Raw genomic sequence first — 17,854 nt, 5'->3', positions numbered from 1 at the left:
ATGCTGTTCCTGAGCCAGATATCTTCTTTATCATGGCTTCCCTTAGATTTTCACCTTATGGCTTCTGTGGAACACTTACTGGCATGTGACTGGCATCCCCTCATCATAACTGAATGTGAAAGTGAGCTGTGGGCATCATGTGCTCAGCTGTAGGCTTAGTTCCTCTCAGCTGAGCCAACTGGCTCATTAGAGTGCTGATCCCCTGACCTCTGAGCACCAGTTTAGGTGTTGAGTACCTGGTATAGCCACACCCTAGAGTTCCTGATGCCATAAGTCTTCCTCAGTGCTCTCCCCCAGTGTTCCTGCATGTGTCCTCAGCTAAGAAATGCTCCTTCTGAGCTCCTGATCGGGGACTGGTGGAGCACCCTGCCATCAGAGATAACATCAAATGATCCTCCAGAAAACTTGGTACCTGGGTGAAGGAGGTTGAAGTACAGGAAAAGCTGAGTGTCGGGCACAGTGGCTTCTGAAGTACAGGCCGGGAATTCTCAGTATAGAATTCCTGAGAACTCTGCATCCTCCTGTCTACCCTCCTGTCTCTAGGGACCATTATGTACATACCAGGTTCTCCAGCAAGGGGCTCATGGGATTGTCCTCAGCCCAGGGCCTTATTGTCCTCAAACCACTGCTCTGTGACTCCAACTGAGCTGAAAAATGGTGAGAAGTTTAGGAGAAAGTGCTGGACCCCACCTGGTACAAGGGTTCTGGAATCTGGCACCTGCAGCAGCATCAGGTTAAGTGCACAGATGTCTCCAGGCTCATCTTGTGGCCCACAGAGATGTAAAGAAGCTTGGTGCTAAGGCTGTGTCTCTTCACAGCCTATAGCATGAAAGGTAGGTCAGAGAAATATGGGACACATGCCCTTGGGTCCAGGCCAGCCACAGGGGCTAAAGGCTCTGATGAGGTCCTGAGTGTAAGCAGGAAACTCTTGGACTCCTGTCCCTTAGGCTCCTTCCCAGTGCCTGTACCCAGGCACAGTGGGCAAGTGCTGACAGCAGAGGGTCTGAAGTGCATGTGTGCGAGTGCATGCACTGCCTCTGACCTCGCAGAGTAGGGTGAAGGTCCAGGCCAGTCACCATTCCCAAGATAGTGCCAGAGCCTCCTGAGAGAAGGAAAGCATCTCCTTCAGTCCACAGAAGCTGAATCTAGAAAATGGGTAGAAAACTTTAAAAGAACTTCTTTCCTTGGTGAAGTGCTGATGTGAGCCTCTTTCTCTTAAAAACCTAGTTACAAGCCAGGAAAGGGAAGGGCTCTATCTTGCATGGATACTGTACCCAAGGAAAGCCATCTGCTGAGACAGCCTTGAGTGTATCTAAGGCCTGATCTTAAAACAGGATTTGAGATGGGCAGAAGCTCATTTTGGAACATAGCACTGGTAAGTAGAGGAGTGGTCTGGGGCACAAGGGGCCACCCTGGCAGCAGGCTATGGCCAGGACTGAGTTTTTACCTTCCTTCTGCTTCCTCTCCTACCAGGAGATTGGGCATGTGTGGGTCACCTCCATACTTTCCTTTGGCAGAGAAAAGGTGAGCCCAGAGTGTATCACATTGGCCTGGGTAGAGTCTGGACCTCTGCACCCTCCACTGATGTTGATGGAGTGAGTGCTCCTCACAAGCTCCTGAGCTGGAGGAAAGGACAGATTGGGTCTCAGCTCTTGGAATTTGCTGTCCAATGGAAGAGCCAAAGTGTTAATGTCACCTCCCCAGTTCAGTTTGCAGGGCCAGAGGAGGGAGATGAAGGAGTGAGAAAGAGTGGATGTAGTCACAGTCAGGAGCAGCAGTCCAAAGCATAGGCAGCACCATGAGCAGGGGCTGGAGGCTGAGCTAGGTGAGCACCCAAGGAGGACAGGCAGCTGGGATGGCCTCGGGGTGACTGGAGAACAAAATCTACAGTAACCTATGTGAGTGTGGTAACAGCACAGAGGTGGAGATGGAAGACTAATCATAGCAAAGGGAGAAGTCCAGGAGCCCAAGGGGTTGTAAGCTACAGGCTAGGATGTACTACCCAGGGCCTCATGGATGGAGGCACCAAGAGAACACCAGGTGTGTTTTACTCCAGGCCAGGATTTAGGCACAGAGAGGTATGCAGAAGGTAGCTGACCAATCCTTCCCATCCCCAGGGCCATGCCAGGCACCTTCTGGCTGGGCTCAGGCTGTCCAGCCCTCCTTACCTTCTCATTGTGCAGGGTGCTGTTCTCCAGCCCATCTACATGCAGGAGTTTCTTGGCCACTCCAGCACAGGTCAGCTCTGTGAAGACACCAAGGTAGAAGGCCACTCCAAAGCTTGGCAGTTGGCAGAGGAGGGTGAACTGGTGAAGTGGGGTTGGCCAGCAGTAAGCCATGCAGCCTGCAAATGGGCACAGTATGAGAGATTAACAGAATCTCACCATCTGCAGACCTGCAGAGCACTCAGGGCCCAGACTCCAAGACCCTCTGTGCCCTGACTTCATTGGTGAGGTTGGTACAGAGGAAGCCTTCTTCCTTTACAGGCCTAGTAGCCTAATTAGCATCCTCACAACACTTCACCCTCTTCTTCCTTTCATTTTATGGCAATTTTCTTTTTCCTCTCCCCTTTGCTGCTGCCCTCAGGCCTATGTATATGTTCCCATGCCCTGGGTTTCCATGCCCAAAAGCAGCCTGCTGCTCTCAAGACTAGCATCCAGGTCAACATGAGTTTATCCTTTGGCTTTGGGGCTGTGGGGTCCAAGGGCAGTGGCCAGGATGACCAACAACCTCAGCACCCTCCTGGACCAAGGTCTATTTATCCACAGTCCTGATTATGGAAAGAGGCCATTCTGTCCACTTCATGGATGGTAGTGAGGGTAGGGCTCTCTAAGTTCAGACCCTGTGACTTTTCTCAGTGGCCAGGTTGGCACTGGATCATGGTCCTGGAGATGGGCCAGTGTAGGGTGCTGTGGAGAAGAGGAGGGTAGGCAGTGAAGGTGGGGTAAAAAGGGGGCTCTTCTCTGGGTGGGGGATCTGTCCTGTGTCTCATGGCCTGATGGTGAAAATGAGTCCAGAATGGAGCCATTAAAGTTCTGCTGGCAGAAGATGCTCTTGCCATGGGGTTGGAAGTGCCCTCTCTGGGCCTTCCCAGCACCCACCCTGACCTCTTTTGGGAGCAAGAGTACCTTGATGGTAGAGCATCAAATTTCCACACACAAGGAGGACCTACAGAGCCACAGGGGAGTCACAGTCAGCTAAGCTGATTCTCACTCCTCAGTATGGGCTGTCCTTGAGGCAGCACAAAAAGGAACTGCCTCAGGGGTCCAGGTTTTTAGAAAATTCTCTTCTTTTCTGGCTCTGGATATTGGTGGCTCACAGGAGCCTCCCCCTGTGACCAGGCTGAAGCAGAGGGGCCACTTTACTGCCCTGAAATGAGGCATCTGCCTGGGGCATGAGGCCTGGCTTCTATAGCCATTGCACCAAATCCACCAGGAAGGACAACTCTTGGAAGGCCATGAGGCTAACCATTCATCTCTCTTCATACACCAACTGCCACCAGGCATGCAGGTCAGTAGGTACCTGAGGCCAGCTGCTTCCTGCCTCCATTTTCTCTGCCCTGTTGCTCACTTCCAAAAACAGACCTCCAATCTGTACCCCACCCATGGCCTCCTTCTCTGCCTCACCCATGGGTAGGACATGCAAGGTAAAAGATTTGAAAGAAGTGAAAAGATAACCTTCCCCAAAAATGGTGGTGGGGATTGAGTTCAAAGGTGAGTTCTCAGTTCAAAGGTGCCCACCTGGGACCTGGTATGTGTGAGGATCCCCAACTCCATTTTCCAGGAGCTGTTCTAAGGGTGGTAGTTAGCCTCACCCCTGCTTGCCCCTTCCCTCCTGGCCTTCTTGTAAGTCAATGCTGACTTCACCACTTGCATTGGCTGCTGGAGGCTCAAGGACAAAGCACTGGAAGACACTAGCATAAAGGCAGCATCATGTGGACACTGGGAGAGATGAGAAAAGCTGGGTCTCCTGGAGGCCGTGACAATGAGGTTACCACACTGACTTTATGAAAAGACTTCTAATCATCTAATAAGTTGGGCATGCCTTCAGAGCTAGGAAGTCTGAGAGAATAGGGGTTTGCAGGGACAGGATAGCTTAGAGACACAGAGGGAGGAGGGGAGTGCACCCTTGTGTGCAGCTGCAAAAACAGAAGATTAACTGACTCTGAAGACTTTTCCCATGATGTTAGGAGGTGTGGGTGTGGAAGACAGAGGGTTCAGATGGACTGGGCATTCTGGAATGACTGGGAACAACCCAGAAAGCTTTTAAAGTTCAGCTCCTTTTCTTAGGCTTCTCTGGCAAACAGACTGTTTCAAACCCCAAAGACCCTACCCCACAGTGGAAGAGGGTGGCTGGTTATAACCTGGTAGAGCATATAGGTCAACCTCTGCTCTAGAGCAGATAGGTAAACCTCTGTCTACAGCACATGAGTGTGGGGATCTTAACTCTCTTTTCATTTGTCTCCCTGGTCTGAGCTACTTTGCAGCCTGGTCTGTTCATTTTCCCCAGGGGGCACAGTGACATCTGTAATAGGCTCATCTTATGTCATAGTCAAGGGAAATGAGAGGGGGCTTTCCTTTCTTGCTCTCTGGTTTTTGGAGCTTGTGTGGAGAAATTCTAATTAAGCAGCAATTATAATTTTATGGGGACACAGGATGCCCCTTGGGTCCCTGTGGAAAGTCATCTGTATGCTTCAGAAGTCCAGCCTACTTGGCTTCAATAAGAATCAGTTTCTCTTGTCTACCATTAGAGTGGACCCTCCCCACTTTGGATCATTTACAGTCATGTTTCTTACCAATTTACTGATGAAAAGGCCAAGAGACAAGTAAGCCCTCCAGGCTAACAGAGGAATCAGTTCTCCTAGGTGTGCTCAGTAGACAATCCAGCCTCCAAAGAGTAGTAGAAATTGTGATTTAGGAGCTATCACCAAGAGATCTAGAGTATTCAATAATAAATATGGGGGTGTGGGAGGTGGATGGTTCTAGATAATGTGTATGTAGCAGGAATCCTGGACTTCCAGCCTCCAGAACTGAGGAAAATAATTTTTTGTTGTTTATAAGGCACTTGGTCTGAGAATTTCTGCTATAGCAGCTCAAATGGACCAAGACAAGGGTGCAAGGGGCCACTCCTGGACTTGTGGGGTGAGGGGGCTCACTGAAAGAAGCAAGTCTACACTAGGTTTTAAGAGAGAATTGGGAGCTAGGCAGGTAAAGACTAGTCCAAGAGAGGAAATGTGCCTGGAAAGGCCAGGTGGCCAGGCACAGCACTGTGTGTGAGGCAGGGAAAGCCAACCTGAGAGGACTGTGGGTGTAGGGAATAGGGTGTGGGAAAGATAGTAGTGGTGGGAGCCCAGCCTACAGGGTCATATCAAACAGGGGACAGATCACAAAGGGCTGCAAGCCACTGTCAATAAGTGTTTACTTGATTTACCTTGAGGTTATAGGAAGGACACTGAAGTCCAGTTAAGAGGACTTATGGTGACATGATTCTACTTTTTTTTAAGGAAATTACTCCTAGCCTTGTGTATCAAGGAGTAAGATTTAAGGTGGGGAGCCCATGGCCATTTGCCTTAGTAACCTACAGAGGCAGAGATGGCAGAACAGACAGGGAAGAGGGTAAGGGGAGGCAGACAAGAGGGCAGATTCCAGCAAGATTTAAAAAGCTGAAACTATGAAGATGACATCAGACAAGATGTGAGAGGAAGGGAGGAATCCAAGAAGGGACTGTTATTTACAGCTTGGGCAGGTCTGAGTGTGTGCTGCCTGTCACTGAGGTGAGCACCCAAAGCTGACAACCATACTTGGAGGTACAGACCATGAGTTGGTCATTAGCAGTCACAGAATTCCCTTAATCTTTTATCTTTTCATTTTTTTCCCATTTCAAACACTTCTCACCTGTTAATGAAATTCTATGAAAGGTGGGCTGCAGATGTGGCTTAGTAGTAGAGTACTTGCCTGGCAATATGCCAGGTCCTGAGTTTGGACCCCAGTATCAAAAAGGAGAAAAGGAAACAAAGAAACCTATATACCATTAAGCTCTGAGAGACCTCTGCATTTTTTTAATATTGGCTTTAGGTCTTATTTTATTTATTTACTTATTTACTGCTGTGTTGTCTAAGCTCTCACACTCCTGGACTCAAGCCATCTTCCTGTCTCAGTCTCCTGAGGAGCTGGGACTGTAGATGTGTACTTCCACCCCTGGTTAGATCATATTTTAAAGCAACAGCACATATAAATCCATCTGTTGCAACACAGGCTGCCCTTTCTGGTCAAGTTCCCCCTTGGCTCCCAGATAATCACATTCCTAAGCTTCTCTGAGGTTTTCTGTGCCTGTGTAAACATCCTGCAGATCACTGGCATTAACCACTGTATGGCAGCACCCATGAAAATTCAGATACCTGTTTCCAATAATGGGTACTTAATGTGTATTTGGGTTTTCACAATTCTGAAAGTGATTTTCAGTGCTGTACTAATACTCTAGCATATGTTTGCTTCAGTAAAAACAGGAATTTGGGCTGGGGAATGATGGTATGAATGAAGCTCTGAGTTCCACCTGAGCACCACAAAATAAATCAAAGTGTCTCCAGGACTTTCATTTAGAAATGCACATCTCCAGCAATGCAGGACAGTGAATTTAATGATTTAATGGCTGTTTCTGAGAGTTTGTGGTCAGGTATAATATTGAATCCAGAATTAGACACTCAGATAGGCAAGGGTCAGTCCAGAAAATGGAAGGATTGAAATGTTAATTCCTTCAGAACACTTCCTCCACCCTTATCAACATAACCCACCCTGTTCCAACCTGTTTCTAAGGTAACCCGTCCCAGGGATATATAGGGAGATTTAATAAGCCCTCTTCCTGCCTAAATCACTCTGCTTTGGCTCCTCCAGCCCATCTGCATCTCACCTTTTGGCCATCCATCTCCTGAGCCTTGTCACTTACACAGGAAGGAGAGAGATAAGGGAGAAGAGATCTGGAGAACAAAGAAAGCCTAGGACATATAAAAAGGCAGAACACCCTCACTTCTTGGGATACCAGGATACCAGCTATGGCCCCCTTTGTCCCTCCTGGGAGAAGTCTATGTTATCCCTTTTTAAATAAACCCTGCTTTGTACACTTGCCTCTGCATGTTTCTCTAATGTTCAAACTTCAACATTTGAGGAAGCAGAACTTGTCACTGGAAACCTGTGGTATCAATGTTAGTACAGATGTTCCTATAGGAAGTAGTCCACTGGGCATTATACAAGTAAAGACTGTTCCCTATTTCTATTTTGCTGAGGGTATATTTTTTCTAAATTATACATTTTGTCAAATGTTCTCTATACCTATTAAAATTATCATTTAGAGCTTATTGTTTAGCTTATATAACTGATGATATTTATAGATATTTTTGAGCTATCCTTGAATTCCCAGAATTTATCATATTTGGAAATGATGTGTGTTAATTATCCTGATAAATTTGATTTGTTAATTAACAAACAAACTCAGCAATGGGCAAAAGACTTAGACATTTCTTCAAAGATACATAAATACCGAAAAAGCACAAGAAAAGGTGCTCAACATAACTAGCTATTATGGCAATGCACACTCTGAGGACCAGGTTAGTAGCTCAGTGGTAGATCACTTGCCTAGCATGTGTGAAGCACTGGGTTCTATCCTCAACACCACATTAAAATTAAGAAATAAATAAAAGTATTCTAAAAAATCGAAATGTTCATTATTTTAAAAAAACCAACAAAACAAAACAAAATTCTAAACCAGGCAAGGTGGCACATACCCAGCAACAAAGAAGGCTGAGGCAGGAGAATCACGTGTTCAAGGCCAGTCTCAGCAACTTAGCCAAATCCTGACTCAAAATTTTAAAAGGGGCTGAAATGTAGCTCAGTGGTGGAGCACCCCTGCATTCATTCTCCAGCACCTACCCCCAAAAAAGAAAGAGAGAAAAATTTAATAAATTGATACAGTGAGTCATCTTCTAGGTGTATATCCAAAAGAATTAAAGCAGATCTCAAATGTTGATGAACACCAAAGTTCACAGCAATCATAACAGCCAGAAGATGCAGAAGGTGGAAGCAGCCTGAGTGTCTATTAACATATGAGTGGATAGTCTCAGTATCCACCCATATAGTAGCATTCATTATCTAGCTATAAGAAAGTTGAATGCTGATACATTTCACCATATAGATGAACCTTGAAAACATCATGCTAGGTGACACAAGCCAGACAAATGCTGAGCTATTCTATTTATGTGAGGTACCTGAGGCAGTCAGAGTGACAGAAAGTAGAGCAGGGATCTCCAGGGGCTGGGGTGGGGCTGGGGAGTCCTTGTTGGGTGGGGAAGGTGAGGACACTCTGGAGCAGGATCTGGTGGCTGTGTAACACCACTATGCTTGAAGCCACTGACAATACATTTAAAAGTGGTTACATGGTGCATTTAGTGTAATGTGTATTTTAGCACATTTTTTAAAAAAAAGCAGCAGTGGCCCAATGGTGGGGTGGTAGTTGGGAACATTAGAGATAGGACAGAAGGGAAAGCCAGTCCCCTGTTACCTGTAGAAAATATGCATGAGCCAAAGAATTGGTCTCCCTAGCATCTTTCTCTGCAGCTGGCCTACTGCCTAATAGCTACCTCTGTGTGCAATGTCTAACCCTCCTGTCAGAGCTGACAAGAAGACTTGAATACCTATCACATGCTGTCTATTTTCAGCTTTTACCAATACCCGGGGTGTATAGGCTAACTGTAGGAGGCAGCTCTGAAATGGCCGCCTGCAGGAGGTTTGACTGGAGTTCCCAGGCATCCCTCAGCTTCCAGCCAGAGAAGAAAAACTTGTAGCAAAGATCAATGCACGACAGCACCCTTCCCAGGCATCAGGTATCCAATGAATGGCCCTGGGGCTTCTCTGTAGCTGGAGAGGACACACAGAGCAGAGGCCAGTGTACAGCACAGACTTTAAGTTTGTAAACTAACTGGGTACCATCTGTGGCTGTGATTATTTGCACAGGGATCTGACTAGAAGAAAATGATCCAGAAACCCATGAAGTTTTTGAAGTGATTTCATTGGGGAAAAAGTCTCTCACCATCTATAAACATCCACATGCTGGCTCTCAGGACCAGAAGACCCGTCTGTCAGCTAGCAGGCTACCTGACCACCAGAGACCACACTGGACCTGGATGAGTGGCCAGCACATCCCCCAGAGGTCTGAGGGTGCTGCATGGGACAGTAAAACTTGGAGAGAACTGTGTCCAGGCCATGTGGGAAGGTGGTCAAGGATGCCTCTGGGACAGGAGTCCCTTGTGTTTCTCCTTTGCTAGCAGAGTAATAAAACTTGTTTTTCCATTTTCTCAAGGGAAAAATAAAACCCTCTATGATTCATGGTACATAAGCAAACAGTTTCTTGCTGCCTTTTAACTAGATGAGGCCAAGGTACTTAGTTTAGAGCCATGAAATATGAGCTGGTCTGTGTGTGTGAGTGTGTGTGTGTGTGTGTGTGTGTGTGTGTGTGTGTATGTGCATGCATGCAAAAGTGTGCTCACTGGGCTGTGTTTAAAAGGCACTGTTTGCAGGAGCTTAGGTAGGGTTCAGTGGCAGGAAGCCAGCCTAGCATATATCAGGCCCTTGGTTCCATCCCTGGCATTGCCACTCCCTTCTTTTTCTCTCCAGTCTATGACAGCAATAACAGGCTTCAAAGACCAGCAGCTGGAAGGTGCATGTAAAGGAGGACAGAGGGGCAAATGGGAAGCAATATGGGCACCTGGCTCCTTGGAGCTGTGAGCAAGCCCTGGCCTACACAGGCTGTCCTGCACAAGGCCTCTGATATTTTGGTCAAGTTTTTATGCCCATCTCTTTCTGTGAACCTGCCTGCATTTCAAAGGCTACATACCTGTCTATAATTGCCTTTCTCAGACACCTGGACAGTGGGCACTTTGGAGGGCAATGGCATTCCACCCATGGGATGAGATCATGAAACAATTACCCTAGCCCAGGTCATGGGGTGAAAGAGGTGGGAACCTTGTTGTGCTGAGTGACCATTGTTATTGGAGAGCCTGGTTACAGAGATGGTTGCTTTCTCTGAGGGGCACAGGTTATGCTATCATTGGCTTTATTTGGTGTTGGTAGCAGAGGCTCAATTGTTTCCTATTTCCATGGTCCCATGGATAGCATGTATTTTGATGTCCCAGCTCCAATGGCACTCTCTTGCACCACTGTCATCCTGCTGAGTATGATGGTGACTTTGCCCCCAAGGGCTAGACTACTGGCTTGCTCTAGGTAATCCTGGAGGTAGGTGGAGCCTAATCCTTCAGCTTTTGCAAAGCATCTGCAAGAAAGTTCCTGAAGAAGTCCCTTTCTGTACAGTCATTCCTATCCCTAAGTAATATGCCCTGATTCAGCTATCAGGGAGGGCAAATTCTTGAACTGAGCTTATCTATGCAATGGCCGGCTGATGAGCCACATTCCCCCATGGGACTGGATGAGGGCCCAGCACTGACCTGCAGGTAAGGGCAGAGTGGGCTCCCGAACTCTGCATTCCACTAAGAGAAATGCCCAGTGTTCACATTGTCTAGTGAAAGATGTACTTGGTCACCAGCTGACATAGCTCAGGAATCTGGCTCTCGGTCCCCAGAAGCATGTGCTCCACAAAGAGTGCAATGGAGAAAACCTGATTCCACTGGGTTCTGTCAAAAGAGGGTGTTACACACTCAGCTCCAAACAAGGACTCTGAGGCAGGAGGAGGGGATGAGAAGGCAGGTGTGAGGCAACACTGGAGGATGAACTGACAGGAAAGGTTATCCACCAGCCCTGTCCTCAGCACTCCCACAGCTCTCCATGCAGGCAGGACTTGGAGTCTCACTTTGCTACCTCAGCATATGAGGTACTGCCACTGTACCCACTCTCTCATAATCTTGCACATGGTGAGTCCCTCTTGATCCTCATGGCCCTCCCCAACCATGAAGGCCTGCCCCTCTGCTTGCCCTGCCATCCTCTGTCTGTTCTCATGGCTCCCTGCCACCAAAGTGGTTCTCAAAGTGCAGCTTAATAACCTGCCTGACTTTCTTTGGCCCTGGGGTACCATGGCCTCCCTGAATGTGGTTTTTCTGTTTCTCCAGCACTAACGAGATGCCTGGCACTTGACATGGTTTATCAAGGTCAGAGTGAGTGCACAAAAAGCCCCTCCCATGGCAGGAGCACCTGCTTACCCTCCTGCCAACTGTACCAGGACCTGGATTCCACTGAAGAGCACAGGCCAAGCATGCCAGGGTGAGCCGGGCTCTGGGTCTCACCTGACCTCTTCAGTGACAGCTTTGGCTGTGCTCCTGCTGTCTTGAAAGTACCAATCTGAGCAGACAAGCTCCAGTGGTATGAGCAGCTTCTTTCCTAGATGCACCCAGGCCTGGGGAATTGGCTTTAGGGTGTCTCTTGTCAGAATTTCAGCACAAGTCATTGCAGCAAACACATCTAGTGTCTAAGAAGACCAGAGCAACCATGTGACCCCACAGGGCCCCTGCTTCTCCACCCACCTGCTTCATTGGCTGTGGTTCCCTTAGGCCAGAGCTTCTGGCAGGGGCAGTGTGTCCTTGCATTCTAGGTTCTTAACCTGCTCCTTTGGGTCTTGGGATACAGGAAGCACTAGCCAGCTGTTCCCAAAATCTCTCAGCTATGCTGACTCACATGCCCCTGAAGGGTCTTTTCTTGTGCTCCTGTGGACAGACCAGGGACTGGGCCTCCCTCCCAACTCACTGCCAACTGTGTTATGCTTTTGTGCAGCTTCAGTCAGGCTCTGAAGAACCTGCACGTGGATGGTCACAATTCTGGAGAATTTGTGCAGCCAGGTCCTGAAATGTGGATAGGCAAGGTGCACCCACAGCAAGCAGAGCCCATCCTTGGGCCTCCCTGAGGCTGCTCATAGCTCACAGACACAGGACCACAGGACCATCTGCAGAAATTGAGGTTTTGAAAATTTTTCAATATGTATTTTTAAATCATAAAGATGTGTTTTCCTATGGGAAATCATAACTATTCAAAAAACACGAGAAAGAAAATTACAAGCCAGACTTCCAATCTCCTGACTTCTTTTCAGTACAGCCTCTAGCCATTTTCCCAGCTGTGTCTTTCCTCAGAATCATCCTCAAATCAGAATCACTCTGTTCCTGATTTTTTCCACTCAGGATTAGATTATAAGAATACCTCTATCACTCATTTTCTGTGAAAATATTGTTTTCAATGGTTGCAAACAACTATTTTAAAATTGTCCTACTTTAATATGTCCCTCCTTCATTTATTTGGACACTTAAATTGTTTCTAATTCTTCTTGATCAGAAACAAAGCTGAAAAGCCTTGCTGTGAGCACCTGCCTGGACTTAGCTGATACTCACAGCATGGCAAGAAGCTGCAGGGGGCAGGCTTCCCAACCACCATGCCATGTGACCACTGCTCAGCACCTGCCCAGGAAGACTGTAAGCCTGCCCTTCTTTTGGAAAACTCAGTTTTGCCAGATGAGCAGGCACAACTGGCATCTGAAGACTTTTTATCTTCTCTTGACTGACTGGTTGGGCTGAGCATGTGAGCAAAGCCTTCTTGAAGCCTGCCAATTATGCCCTGTACAGGTGACTAATAACTTCTACCCATTTTTAAAAATAAGATATATTCTGCTCAGTCCCTGAAACACCTTGATAACATTTTATTATGCTGGCTAGAGTATGTTCTCCCAAATTCTTTACCTTCTTTTTCTGTGCTGCATGTGATTGCCAGGCATCTGAGTTTCCATCTCAGGCTTGGCTGCAGCTCTGCAGTTAGCACTTCTCTAGCACGTCTGAGACTCTTGGTTTCCTCCCCAGCTCTAGAAACAAAAAGTGTCAACCATTCCACTGAGTTTCACTTATTATTTTTACCTTAAGAGGTTAGTTACATATGTATCTTAATTTTGTCAAGAGAAACTCAACAATTTCAATAGAATGTTACAAGGAACCTGGAGAGCTTCTTAAGGTACTAGTATGCCCCATTTCTCGAGGCCTTGGGGAGTGATAAGAACTGGTCATGTGTTCTGTTCAGGGGACATTCTGAGCCTAGCATCCTGCATGGCTTCATTATGTTCTCCCACACCGCAACATTAGATCTCAGAAGCTGAGTTCCCATGTTTGCCCCTAGTCAATACCATGCAATTTCCACACATGATCTTCAGTAGGTATCTGCCTTTAGCTCCTCCCAGGTAGACACTCTCATAGTCAAGAGCAGGAAGTCCCTCAAATAGTACTGAACCAGCTCCTGCTGCAGATCCCTAGGGAACTGCCCAAGAAACATGCCCAGGGTAGTCTGCTAGAAGATTTCTACTAACTTATCTGCCTGTAATTTAGGGAGAAAGCCAGAATGGATTGAGACAATTAAAGCCACACTCTAAGAAAAGCTTGCTCTCTAGGAGAGAGACCAATGTCTTAGCATGGAAGAAGGGGATACACTCCTTTCATTGCTAGTATTTGCTGAGAAAGCTTAATGGGACCTTTCCTGGGTCTGAGCCTCAGGATTGGAATGGTCAACTTAAAGCAGGTAGTAAGCCCTGTGCCTGCTGGAACATGCTCCAGTTCACCATACTGCTGATCAGTGCACCATTGAATCACCTCACAGGATCCCTTGATGGAGTGTGACTTAAAGGCTTCTCACCTCCTGGAGACTTTTACTCCTTCAGCAGAAATTTCAGAATAAAGGCAGGACATGAACTTGAGCCTATTCCACATGGAAAGTGTGAAAACTATAAGTCCCAGAATTTACTAGGTGCTAGCTGCTGTCTGCCCGCTAATGGTCAGGCCACTTTACTTTGTGGGTAAAGTCTGCATCAGGCCAATCTTGAGCAGTGCTCACTTTTTACATCTGTGATATACTGGGCCTTGACCAAGAGCTCTTCCAGATAGTCCCTGATTCTCCAGCTGAAGGGGACACTGTTACAAGTACCCTCAGGAAGGCTCATATGGTTCTACACCATGATGGTAAACATCTCACTCTTGGATCTGCAGGTAGGTGAGGTGAATGAGAGGTGAAGGAGCTGTGGGCCAGGGGTGGCTCCATGGTAGATTGCTTGCTTGGCATGTGCAAGGCCTTGGTTCCAATCCCTGTAACACATAAAAATAAAACAAAGCTGCACAGACAGTTGCTGTCTCCCTTTATGGCCAGGGCTCCTGCTTAACAAGAACTGGAGGGTTACCTCATAACCTCTGTTTACAGACAGAATGAAAGCAGGCCATCTATGCAGGGCCTAGGAGGGGTCCAAAGCCTCAGGCAGAACCAGGTCTCTAAGGCCTGTGCCTGTCTCTCTCTTGCATCTTATTGGCCCACATTCCAGAATTGAAGTCTGTGCAATCTGAACAGAAAGCTTGGGGAGGCCCCACACAAAATAGGGAACAGTATAATGGAACATGAGCATGATCAAGGACATATTTTTTCCTAAGGGAAGTGTCCCCACTGCACACAGAATCCAACTTGACTTTCTGAACTATCACAGGTGCACTGAGAGGAGAAAATGAGGAGAGAGACAGGACAAAGACCTGCCAGGATGCCACAACCTCGCAGAAGGAGCTGACGAAACATTCCTTGGAAAGCAGTGTCTACGTTCTCAAGCCCAGGAAAGTGACTAAGGGTGCTGTGTGGATTTTCATTTACCTTATATTATTCATCACAAGCAAAATGTTCAATGATTTACTGTTACTAAAAATATACATCCACAGCTGCCCAGGTTGGTGAGTCTGGTCCAATCAGAAGCTCCAGGTTGCCATCTCTGTCAATGAGAGAAATTATGCTGGCCAGCAGAGGGGTGACTGTGCTTTGGACCCACTTCCAAAGGGTATGTCTGCAGCAGGGGTGGGACAGGGGACAGGGACAGTGGCTCAGCATCATAGCCAGTGCTGTTCTTGACACCTCCTTCCTCTGTGTCAACAAGCTTTCTAGCCTACAAGCCAGGGCTACAAATTGAAGTTTCCATCACTTTTAAGTATAAGAGACTCACAAATGCATTTGTCTTAACATTATAAGCAGGATGTATGCAACTTAATTTTACATCTAGTAATAGTAACTAGTGCCTTGAAAAGATGAAGAAGTATTTGCTGCATTTTATATAATTTTTTTCAGAACAAGCGTACTAGGTTCTAAAAACAAATCGAATAATGACCAACTTCACTATAAAATGAAATAAATATTTTTTTAAAATGTAGCTATAGATAAAATATAATAAAGATGAAGAGACCAAACTAAATTTGATACAGACAAAGTTAAATAAGAAAATATGTTTATCAAGAATTCAGCTTTTCTTGAAGGTGTTTCTGTAACTAACCCTGAATACTTTAGACTGACAACGGTTAATTGGTTGAATTAACTACATCTCACGTTCATGCTGAAATGATATATTTTTTACATAATGAAAAGTGCCACAATTTATTGTGGAAAAAGGTATAATTAAAAAATATTTATGTTGAAAAAGAAAGTGAAGCCCTTTGTAGGGAAATTTTTTTTCTGAGTATACAATACAAAGGATTCTACAGCGAATTTAAAAAATATCTACTGAGAAAACAAACATCCCATTAGTCAAGGACATCTCTTGTCTTAAGACCCCAGGCTAGAACATGCACAGAGGATGTAGGAGAGGCAGTGAAAAGACCCTGGGTTTGAGCAGCTGAGAGCCCTGAAAAGGGATCCATAGTAATGCAGTCACCACAGAGGGTCTCCAGGAGACCAAATTTGAAATAATTTGAGAATTGAAAAAAAAAATGAAGGCAACAGGCTATATAAAATGATTAACTAAAAACCAGAAGACTTCTGCCAGAAAGGACTCCAAGGAGGCCAGCAATCTAGCTCCAATGGTATGTGACATTAAGTCTGAGACACACAGTGCTGGTGAAGTGTCACAAGATCCTGTGACAGACCAGCAGTTTCCCAAGGGCCTGCCAGCCCCAGAAATGGGCATTGAGGGTACTGTGCAAACAGGTCCAATTGTTCTTGGGTGTTGCTGGTGACCAGAAGAAACTGGTCCTAGGTGCTGTGGACCATGGGACAGTGAAAAGGGAGGCTGGCAAACCCAGTAAGGCCAGAGCAACAGTGGCAAAGGAGCGATGGGACATGGCTTGGACATGTGCTAAGAAAGGGAGACCATCCAGGGAGACAAAAGCATACTCAGTTTCTGGGCTCACAAAAGTCCTTCAGAAGGTGTAACTACGAAAGAAGTCAAGGAGCACTGCAGAGAGAACTCAAAATGGAAAAGATCCTGTGGTGAGAAAGCCAGCACCCATGGGCCCTGGCTGCCCAGGACTCTGCCATCACCCACATTCCCCCTGTGAACCATGTGAGGCAGCAGACCTGGAGCCATGGGGTCAGAAGAGCAGAACTGGAGGGACCTTGGAGGACCTCATTGGCCTAATATCACCCTGCCCACAGGTAGTTTCAGACTCTTAGACTCTCCATCTGAGACCCTGAGCAAACCTCCTGTCCCCATGGCACAGGCTCTTTAAAGATTGTCTCAAGTCTGAATAAAAGGGTTATGGTTTTGTAAAAAAAGGATCATGGATAATAAATGACACTCCTGGGTTCCTATTTTTGTACTTTCTGTTACTTCAAGCAGTAGCCTGAGAAGATAATTTCTGTTACTTCTCTGCACATCTCCATCTCAATTTTAATAACCTTGAATGGCAACCCTGGCTGCTATTTATGACATGCTGGCCAACATCCTATGAGAACAATATTTTTTAAGTTCTCTATAATGAAATAAAGTAAAGCACACAAAAGCAGAGAAAGGAAGCCAACAATCCCCATGACCACCATTTAGGTGGCCAACAATCTTCCATGACTAAATCCAGGTGGTCAATTAACACCCCAAGACCACATGCATGGCCAACAACCACACATGACCACCATCCAGGTCTGTTTTGGGATCTTGGAGCAAAAACATAGCTCTGCCCTCCTCAGGTAGAGAAAAATACACCTGGTGTTCTCCTTCCCCTGAGATGGTATAGCAGGTCCCTGCACTGCTCACTGCTCATAGAACCTGAAGGTGCCAGCCTCCTGGAGTGCATCCTGGTTTGCAGCTTCTCTCCCCACCCACTCCTTCAGACTGCAGAGCTTGTTCTCTTCTTGCTTCTTTAGAAGGATGGAGAGGTGCATCTTGGATATCCACAAAAACAAGGCTGTGAAAAGGCAAAAGGTACATAATTAGGCCACCTGTCAGCACCAAATTGGAGGCTCTGCTGTACTGCTTGACCAGTTCTCTTGCAGAGTGAAGCCACAGGTCCCCTGGCCAGGCCAACTCTAGAGCAGAATTCAAGAGATGTCCTTAGATTCCCGCTATGCCAGCTGCATCTGCCAAGACACAAGAACCTAGAAGGGCAGCTCGCCACACTCAGCCACCTTATCCCCACTGCTCAGGAAGGGCCTGCTGGGGTAGGATGAGAAGCAGGGACATGTCTCGTACTACTGCCACAATGTCCCTGTTCAAGAGGCTGAGGAGGATGGTGACTGTCCTCATGTTGTGTGTGCAGCTCTCCTCATCACTGAGCATCCCCATGGCACTTTGCACACAGCTCCTCAACAGTCTGGTGGTGTCCAGAACCTGTGCCTGCCAAGGGAGACAGCACATCATCTGCTGCTGCCATGTCCAGGATGGGTGAAAACTATGCTGCCCACACAAGAAGGTGACCTTGTGTCCACATGCACAAAGCAACAGTGGCCAGTCTCCATAGTGAAGCTGACCTATTGACCTCCCCCAGCTGATCCCTGTGAATTGGACAACTCCCAGAGGACCACTATCAAGGTGGTAGCTGATGTCACGGATTTGGCCAGTGGTTGAGGGACAGGGCAGAGCTAACTAGAAGCCTTCATAAAGA

The 17,854-nt window shown here is 46.9% G+C and overlaps 1 pseudogene; it reads right to left on the bottom strand.

Moving 5' to 3' along the window:
* Positions 1 to 729: 729 nt before the first annotated feature.
* LOC144373985 (E3 ubiquitin-protein ligase RNF213-like) lies at positions 730 to 17,743 on the bottom strand (annotated as a pseudogene).
* Positions 17,744 to 17,854: the final 111 nt, after the last annotated feature.

The sequence above is a fragment of the Ictidomys tridecemlineatus genome, unplaced genomic scaffold (genome assembly GCF_052094955.1).
Source record: "Ictidomys tridecemlineatus isolate mIctTri1 unplaced genomic scaffold, mIctTri1.hap1 Scaffold_54, whole genome shotgun sequence".
Lineage (NCBI taxonomy): Eukaryota > Metazoa > Chordata > Mammalia > Rodentia > Sciuridae > Ictidomys > Ictidomys tridecemlineatus.
The sequence above is the reverse complement of the archived record's forward strand: the minus strand, read 5'-3'. Positions and strand labels throughout refer to the sequence as shown.